Raw genomic sequence first — 9,310 nt, forward strand, 5'->3', positions numbered from 1 at the left:
GATCGCTAAGCGGAAGCGTTCAAGTGAACGGGGTTGATGGAGTCGTACTCGTCGTGATTCAAATCACCGATGACCAAGTGCCGAACGGACGGCACCTCCGCATTCAACACACGTACAGCCCGGTGACGTCTCCCACGCCTTGATCCAGCAAGGAGAGAGGGAGAGGTTGAGGAAGACTCCATCCAACAGCAGCACAACGGCGTGGTGGTGATGGAGGAGCGTGGCAATCCCGCAGGGCTTCGCCAAGCACCACGGGAGAGGAGAAGAACTTGGGAGAGAGGGAGGGGCTGCACCAAAGGCATAAGGTATGTTTGGGAGGCCCTCCTACCCCACTATATATAGGGATCCCAAGGGGGGGTGCGCCAGCCCCTAGGAGATCCAATCTCCAAGGGGGCGGCGGCCAGGGGAGGAGTCCTCCCCCCCCCCCCCAAGGCACCTAGGAGGTGCCTTCCCCTGCTGGGACTCTTCCTTTAGGGTTTCCCCAGGCGCATGGGCCTCTTGGGGCTGGTGCCCTTGGCCCATGTAGGCCAAGGCGCACCCCCTACAGCCCATGTGGCCCCCCGGGGCAGGTGGCCCCACCCGGTGGGCCCCCGGGACCCTTCCGGTGGTCCCGGTACAATACCGATGACCCCGAAACTTGTCCCGATGGCCGAAACAGGACTTCCTATATATAAATCTTTACCTCCGGACCATTCCGGAACTCCTAGTGACGTCCGGGATCTCATCCGGGACTCCGAACAACATTCGGTAACCACATACAAACTTCCTTTATAACCCTAGCGTCATCGAATCTTAAGTGTGTAGACCGTACGGGTTCGGGAGACATGCAGACATGACCGAGACGTTCTCCGGTCAATAACCAACAGCGGGATCTGGATACCCATGTTGGCTCCCACATGTTCGACGATGATCTCATCGGATGAACCACGATGTCAAGGACTCAATCGATCCCGTATACAATTCCCTTTGTCTAGAGGTATTTTACTTGCCCGAGATTCGATCGTCGGTATCCAATACCTTGTTCAATCTCGTTACCGGCAAGTCACTTTACTCGTTCCGTAACACATCATCCCGTGATCAACTCCTTGGTCACATTGCGCATATGATGATGTCCTACCGAGTGGGCCCAGAGATACCTCTCCGTCTACACGGAGTGACAAATCCCAGTCTCGATCCGCATAAAACAATAGATACTTTCGGAGATACCTGTAGTGCACCTTTATAGTCACCCAGTTACGTTGTGACGTTTGATACACCCAAAGCACTCCTACGGTATCCAGGAGTTACACGATCTCATGGTCAAAGGAAGAGATACTTGACATTGGCAAAGCTCTAGCAAACGAACTACACGATCTTTGTGCTATGCTTAGGATTGGGTCTTGTCCATCACATCATTCTCCTAATGATGTGATCCCGTTATCAACGACATCCAATGTCCATAGCCAGGAAACCATGACTATCTGTTGATCACAACGAGCTAGTCAACTAGAGGCTCACTAGGGACATATTGTGGTCTATGTATTCACACGTGTATTACGATATCCGGATAATACAGTTATAGCATGAATAAAAGACAATTATCATGAACAAGGAAATATAATAATAATACTTTTATTATTGCCTCTAGGGCATATTTCCAACACTTTTGGCCCTTGGGTCCCATCCCTCCGTACCTGGACGGATTCCTCGCGCCGTCAGCTCGTTCTCCATCTTCTCCAACCTAGGCACCCAAATGCGATACCCTCCTGGCCCCATAACATGATTGTACTCCTTCTTAGCCGCATTTTCCTTATTTTTTTCGATATTTGAATGAACTACTCCGATTTCTTTTGCTTCACAAATTCTGGCCAATCATGTTTCAGTTTCTCATATTGTCCTTTGAAATCCGGAGTCTTGTTCTGCTTGACAAAGTCATGGACTAGATTTTGCTTGAATTTCCGGAATGCGTCGGCCATCTTATGAAGAGCGAACTGTTTGACTAGCCTCCTCCTCTCCTTGTTTTCCTCAATTTTGTTACCCTCCTCATCGAATTTGTTGTATTCCGGAGGTAGAACGAAATGTTCCATAAGCTTCTTGAAGCAATCTTTTTTTGTTCTCTTATCGACAAAAGTGAAACCATCAAGTCGTGCCTTCTTTGGCTCATTCCACTCCTGGACGGTGATCGAGACGTTGTCTCTAACAATGGCTCCGCATTGGCTGACAAACTTGGTGGCGTTCTTGCGGGGCTCCAGCGGCCTGCCGGTTGCACTGTCGACAACCTCGATGGTGCATGTTTCTCCTTGTTTCATCATCTTGGTTGCGCCACGCTTTGACGACGTACTCGATTGTTTCGACGATCCGGCCGAGGGCTAAAATAAGAAAGAGTCGCGCGCGTTAGTACACACATATTTATTCAAATCAGTTAGTTTGTATCACTAGAGGCTCAATGTATATATATACCTCGGCGCCGGAGGTGGTTGCTACTTCCATTTGAAGATCGTCGTTTATCGACGTTTGTTCGGCATCATCTTGCTGACGGCGCCCTTCATCTTCACCGTCAAGGTTCAGATAAGAAGAGATATCATCTTCTTCTTCTCCGGTCGGCACATATAGAATATCGCCGTTTATGATGCCGAACATATGTGCTTCACCGTCCGGATCATAGTTGTCCATAATCGGGTCAGCTCTATCGTCCGCCATTATATCAGTCCTGAAAACATGTAGTAAAAACAAATTAATTAAGTGAAGAAGGGGGGCGGTGGCGGTGGCGGTGGCGAAAGGGCGGTGGCAAAAGGAGGGGGCGAGGAAGGGGTGGGAGAGGGTGTCGCGGTAGAGCGCGAGACGGGGCGGCAGACGACGGCGTCACGGAGAGGGGAGGCGAGGACAACACATTTATAACCCTCGCCGTCCCCTCTCGATCCCTAAAAAAACACCGCGCGTCAAAAAATGTTAAAAATACAAATAATATATCAAAAAATTCAGAAAAATAAAACTAATTCAATTCAAAATTCTAAAAATACAAATAATATATCAAATAATATACCAGAGGCCGGTCGTCAAACTTTGGTATCCATGGAGCGTCATGGACTACATCACTCCAAATTTCATGTATCATTCGAAAATGGACACCAAACACATCACGGGTAATATAATTCACATGATCCATTCAACAAAGTTTGGTACAATAAATTATTACACATCATTTCTTCCCTTGTGTCCCTGCTTGCTTACGATTGTGCCGTATCCATGGAGCATCCTCATCAAAGCGGACACCACTGTTTTGGTTGGTGCTCTTTTTATCTTGGGCGATCGTGTAAAATGTATTCCCATTTATCTCGTACCCTTGGAAAGTCGTTATAGTCGAAGATGGTGTCTTGGCCAACATGTACAGCTGATCTACAACATCATTGTCATTCATTAAATATTTTCTCAACCAACTGCCGAAAGTCTCCATGTGGGCCTTCCTAATCCAGGATTCAGGCTTCCCCGGGTTGTCCGAGCGTAAAATATTCTTGTGTTTCTCAAAGTACGGAGCCACCAAGCTGGAATTGGTCAGTACAGTGTGGTGTGCTTCAGTCAGAGAATGGCCGTCCATACATATCGTTGATTTCCTTCCGATCGTGCCTTTTCCACTTAGTCTCCCCTCGTGCCGCGATCGAGGAAGACCAATCGGCTTAAGGTCAGGAACAAAGTCAACACAAAACTCAATTACCTCCTCATTTCCATAGCCCTTGGCGATGCTTCCTTCTGGCCTAGCACGGTTACGAACATATTTCTTTAATACTCCCATGAACCTCTCGAAGGGGAACATATTGTGTAGAAATACAGGACCGAGAACGAAAATCTCTTCGACTAGGTGAACCAGGAGGTGCGTCATAATATTGAAGAAGGTTGGCGGGAACACCAACTCGAAACTGACAAGACATTGGATCACATCGTTCTGTAACCGTGGTAGAACTTCTGGATTGATTACCTTCTGAGAGATTGCATTGAGGAATGCACATAGCTTCACAATGGCTACTCGAACATTTTCCGGCAGGAGCCCCCTCAAAGCAACCGGAAGCAATTGCGTCATAATCACATGGCAGTCGTGAGACTTCAGGTTTTGGAACTTTTTCTCCACCATGTTTATTATTCCCTTTATATTGGACGAGAATCCAGACGGGACCTTCATACTGCTCAGGCATTCAAAAAAGATGACCTTCTCTTCTTTGGTCAGAGCGTAGCTGGCACGACCTTGAAACCATTCCGGATGCCGGTCATCAGGGTCTTTCAAACGTTGCTGGTCCTGCCGTGCTTCCTTTGTATCATTTGTCTTCCCATACACGCCCAAGAAGCTTAGGAGGTTCACGCAAATATTCTTCGTAACGTGCATCACGTCGATTGCAGAGCGGACATCTAGGACTTTCCAATATTCTAGCTCCCAGAATATAGATTTCTTCTTCCACATGGCTGCGTGCCCGTCAGCTCCCTTCGGAACTGATTGTCCGCCAGGACCCTTTCCAAAGATGACTTTCAAATCCTTGACCATATCAAATACCTCAGCACCAGTGCGTTCCGCAGGCTTCGGCCGGTGATCTGCCTTGCCGTTGTAATGCTTGCCCTGCTTTCTTACTGGATGAATTTTCGGAAGAAATCGACGATGCCCAAGGTACACGTTCTTCTTACAATTTGGCAAATGTACACTTTCAGTCTCATGTAAGCAGTGCGTGCATGCATTGTATCCCTTATTTGACAGTCCCGAAAGGTTACTAAGAGCAGGCCAATCGTTGATGGTTACGAAAAGCAACGCTCGTAGGTCAAATTCCTCTTGTTTGTGCTCATCCCACACACGGACACCACCCCACAGCTGTAAAAGTTCATCAACTAATGGCCTTAGGTACACATCGATGTCGTTGCCGGGTTGCTTCGGACCTTGGATGAGCACTGGCATCATAATGAACTTCCGCTTCATGCACAACCAAGGAGGAATGTTGTAGATGCATAGAGTCACGGGCCAGGTGCTATGGCTGGAGCTCTGCTCGCCAAAAGGATTCATGCCATCCGTACTTAGAGCAAATCTTATGTTCCTTGCGTCAGCTGCAAAATCTTTGAACCATCTGTCGATCTTTCTCCATTGCGTTCCATCTGCGGTGTGTCTCAACTCCCCGTCCGACTTACGGTCCTCTTTGTGCCATCGCAACAACTTGGCATGCTCTTTGTTCCTGAACAGACATTTCAACCGTGGTATTATAGGAGCATACCACATCACCTTGGCGGGAACCCTCTTCCTGGGTTTCTGGCCCTCAACATCGTCACCAGGGTCATCGCCTCTGATCTTATAACGCAATGCAGTGCATACCGGGCATTCATTCAAATTCTCGTATTCACCGCGGTAGAGGATGCAGTCGTTGATGCATGCATGTATCTTCAGAACCTCTAAACCTAGAGGGCAGACAACCTTCTTTGCTTCGTACGTACTGGCGGGCAACTCGTTATCCTTTGGAAACATATTCTTCAACATTTTCAGCAAGTTTTCAAATGCCGAGTCAGCTACACCTGCCTCTGCCTTCCATTTCAGCAAATCCAGTGTGCAGCCCAGCTTTTTCAGACCATCATCGCATCCGGGGTACAGCGCCTTTCTGTGATCCACTAACATGCGATCCAAATTCTCCCTCTCCTTTTCAGTTTCGCAGCGTCTCCGTGCATCAGCAATGGTCCGACCAAGATCATCAACGGGATCATCACGTGCCTCTTCTTCACCTTCCCCTTCACCTTCAGCATCCTCCATGAAAGTACCACCGAAATGAGCAAGATAGCTTTCATCGATGAAATCATCCCCTTCTTCATCTTCTTCCATTATAACCCCTCTTTCTCCATGCTTGGTCCAACAATTATAGCTTGGCATGAAACCGTGCCGAAGCAGATGCATGTGAACATCTCTTGAGGAAGAGTAACCCTTCTGATTCTTACAGATAACACATGGACAGATAACAAAACCCCCCTGCTTGTTCGCATTAGCCACTACGAGGAAATCTTTCAAACCCGTAGTGAACTCGCCGGAGAGTCGGTTACCGTACATCCATTGCCGATTCATCTGCATTATTATAATATAAAATATATAATTAACCATCATGCATTTGTTAAACTAACTAGCTACAAACAATATAAATTAAACAATGAACTGCAAACATGCATATTTTATCAATGACACATCAAAGGTTCATCAAGTTGCTAACCGCGATCGAGGAGTGTGGCTCCAACACTTCATGTCATGTTTGTTTCATGCTCTTGGGGCATTTCATCAAACACCTTATGTGCATAAGAGGAACCAAAAGCAAACCTACACCCACTTGTGAAGAGAATGGCTCCAAATGGCTAAGTGTTGGCTGCTGGATGGGTATATATAGGGGAGGGGCTTTAGTTGCGGTTGGCCTGGCAAACCGTGACTAAAGGTGCCCGAAGGCCTTTAGTCGCGGTTGTCCTCGCCAACCGCGACTAAAGACCCTCACGTGCGCCAGCTGGCCACCGAGCGCCCTGGGCCCAGGCCTTTGGTCGCGGTTCACCTCCAGAACCGCGACTAAAGGTCCCATTAGTCGCGGTTCCTACAGCTTCGCGACTTATGGGGCTGGACGGAAGCCTGTTTTTCCACCAGTGCATGAAGCGAACCACAAGTATAAGCATATTCGACATCTCAAATCAATTTAGGAAAATTACTCTATCAGAACCGCTGAAGAACACGGTAGATGCACATCTCCTTCGGATATGCATCCTAAATCCTCTCTTTTTCTAAAAGATCATAAATCCTAGTAGGTTTTAGGAATATCAAAATTACGAAACCAGGGAATGGTATTTTGTGGATTCCTACACCATTTGAAGATGAATTCTTATAGCTAAAAAATCGGTGCGTTGCAACGGGAGAAACACATCTTCCCACATCCTTTTTGCTCCATCCACGTTGCAGCTTTTCCTCTTGGTCACCGCCGCCCATGGTGGTCAAGTTGTCCATCTAGTCACGGCAAATGCGATGAATCATAAGATGATGAACTTGGTAATAACACTCTAGCACACCGCTTTCACACACCCATAACATCAGTGTAAAAGAAATTTTACCATCCACTGTAATGAGAAGCCTAGTGTTTTTCATGACAACTTTGACAATCGCTTGCTTCTCTCAAATCTTAATTAGATGACCATATGTGAGTATATAATTAAAAATACATCTTACTCTCACATAGAATGGCAAAGTACAAACTAAGCCCATGAAAAAAATTCAAGATTATGCAAGAATAATTTAAGATCACATATGTTTCAGATTTAATACGAATATGCCGCACCTATGCTATCACAATATAAGAAGCAGAAATAAAAAAACAACCCTTAGGGAACAGCTAGAACTATATTCATTTAGTATAAAAAATACTAAAGGAGACAAATTTATTACACCATATATCATAAAAAGGCAAGCACACTACCTTAAGTTAATTCAGAACCTCATCAAGTTGCTACATTTAAGTGAAGCACATATGTATGATATGTTTTTATGCGAGGGGATTTCTTCTATTTAACTGAATATTACGTGGTGCAGCCAAAAGAAAAGAAATAAATAAATTAAGATCACATATGTTTCAGATTTAATACGAATATGCCGCACATATGCTATCACAATATAAGAAGCAGAAATAAAAAACAACCCTTAGGGAACAGCTAGAACTATATTCATTTAGTACAAAAAATACTAAAGGAGACAAATTTATTACACCATATATCATAAAAAGGCAAGCACACTACCTTAAGTTAATTCAGAACCTCATCAAGTTGCTACATTTAAGTGAAGCACATATGTATGATATGTTTTTATGTGAGGGGATTTCTTCTTATTAACTGAATATTATGTGGTGCAGCCAAAAGAAAAGAAAGAAAAAACAAAAGGGAGGGCAAAGGGAGGGAGCAGGGTTTGAACCCAGGTCTACCCGAGGCAAGACGCAAGCTCCAACCACCCAGCTAGTCACGTATGCTTCATATGTACATGAGTGTTGCTTTATATAAACTAGATGCGACGCGGATGCAGCCCCAGCGAACCGTTTTTTCTCACTTACCGGTGGCGTAGTGGGTAATTAATGCGAACTTCGGGGGCAATTTTTTTGACGGACGACCAGAAGCGATCGGTAGTTTATTAGTAGGTAAAGATTATAAATACATGTGATAGGCCACCCCTAGAGGGTTGAGCTAGTTCCCACAAATCCTACGTCTAATATGGTATCAGCCTAACCCTAGGACCTACTCCACCTCCGTCTCAGCCGCCGCCGCCGCCGTGCCCCAAACCCTAGGGCCGCCGCCGTCGCCACTGCAATGACTGCTTCCGCCTCTAGCTCTGCCAGCTCCGGGACCATACCCGCAACGCTGGCCGCCCTGCTGAATCTTCCTGCCCGCGCTGGTGCCTCGCCGAAGCAGCACTTCTTCGGCACCACGGCAGTGGGCTCGCAGTTTTCCGCCCCGATCCCGCCGTCTCCTGCGCCGTCGACCGTCGCGGCCTCCACCGCCGCGATGTTCGCGCCACCGGCGGCTCCCGCTGGCTCGTCCCCGACACTCGCCATCATGCCGGCGGCCTCGGGGGGCTCCGACGATCAGCGTGCAGGTGTGACACCCCCAGCCCCGGCGGTCTCTGCGGTAACTGCCACCGACGCCGCCTTGATCTCCGGGCCGTTCCACTTCGACAACCTCATCACGACTCATCTCACGTCGGACAATTACATGTTTTGGCGCACCAAGGTTCTACCGCTGCTCCGCAGCCGCTCCCTCCTTGGCTATGTCGATGGCTCTCTGCCGTGTCCGCCGCAGGTCCTTCACACCATCCACGGCCCGGTCATCAACCCGGCGCACCGTCTGTGGGTGCAACAGGACCAAGCGATCCTCTCCGCCATCCAGGGTTCCCTTGGAGACGGGGTCGCTGGCCTTTGTCTCTTTGCTGCCTCCTCCTTGTATGTGTGGATGACTCTGGAACATGCGTTTGCCCAGACCTCCACTGCTCACGCGATGGCTCTTCGCAACAAGCTTGATGATGTCAAGAAACTGGACTCCTCGGCCACAACATACTTCAACAAACTCAAGGTCTTGGCGGATACATTAACCTCTATCGGTCGACCATTGAGTGATGAGGAGTTTGCCGGCTATGTGATTAAGGGCCTTGATGCTGACTATGACAACCTTGCCGAGGCCGTCCACAGCGCCAAGCCGCCACTTCCGCCGCACGAGCTCTTCTCCCGGCTGCTCTTCACCGAGCAACGCGTCGAAGCTCGCCGCTCCACCAACTCCATCGCCGACCAGCCCGCGGCCTTCTGGGCCTAGCGTG

Source organism: Triticum dicoccoides, chromosome 1B, assembly GCF_002162155.2.
Source record: "Triticum dicoccoides isolate Atlit2015 ecotype Zavitan chromosome 1B, WEW_v2.0, whole genome shotgun sequence".
Taxonomy (NCBI): domain Eukaryota; kingdom Viridiplantae; phylum Streptophyta; class Magnoliopsida; order Poales; family Poaceae; genus Triticum; species Triticum dicoccoides.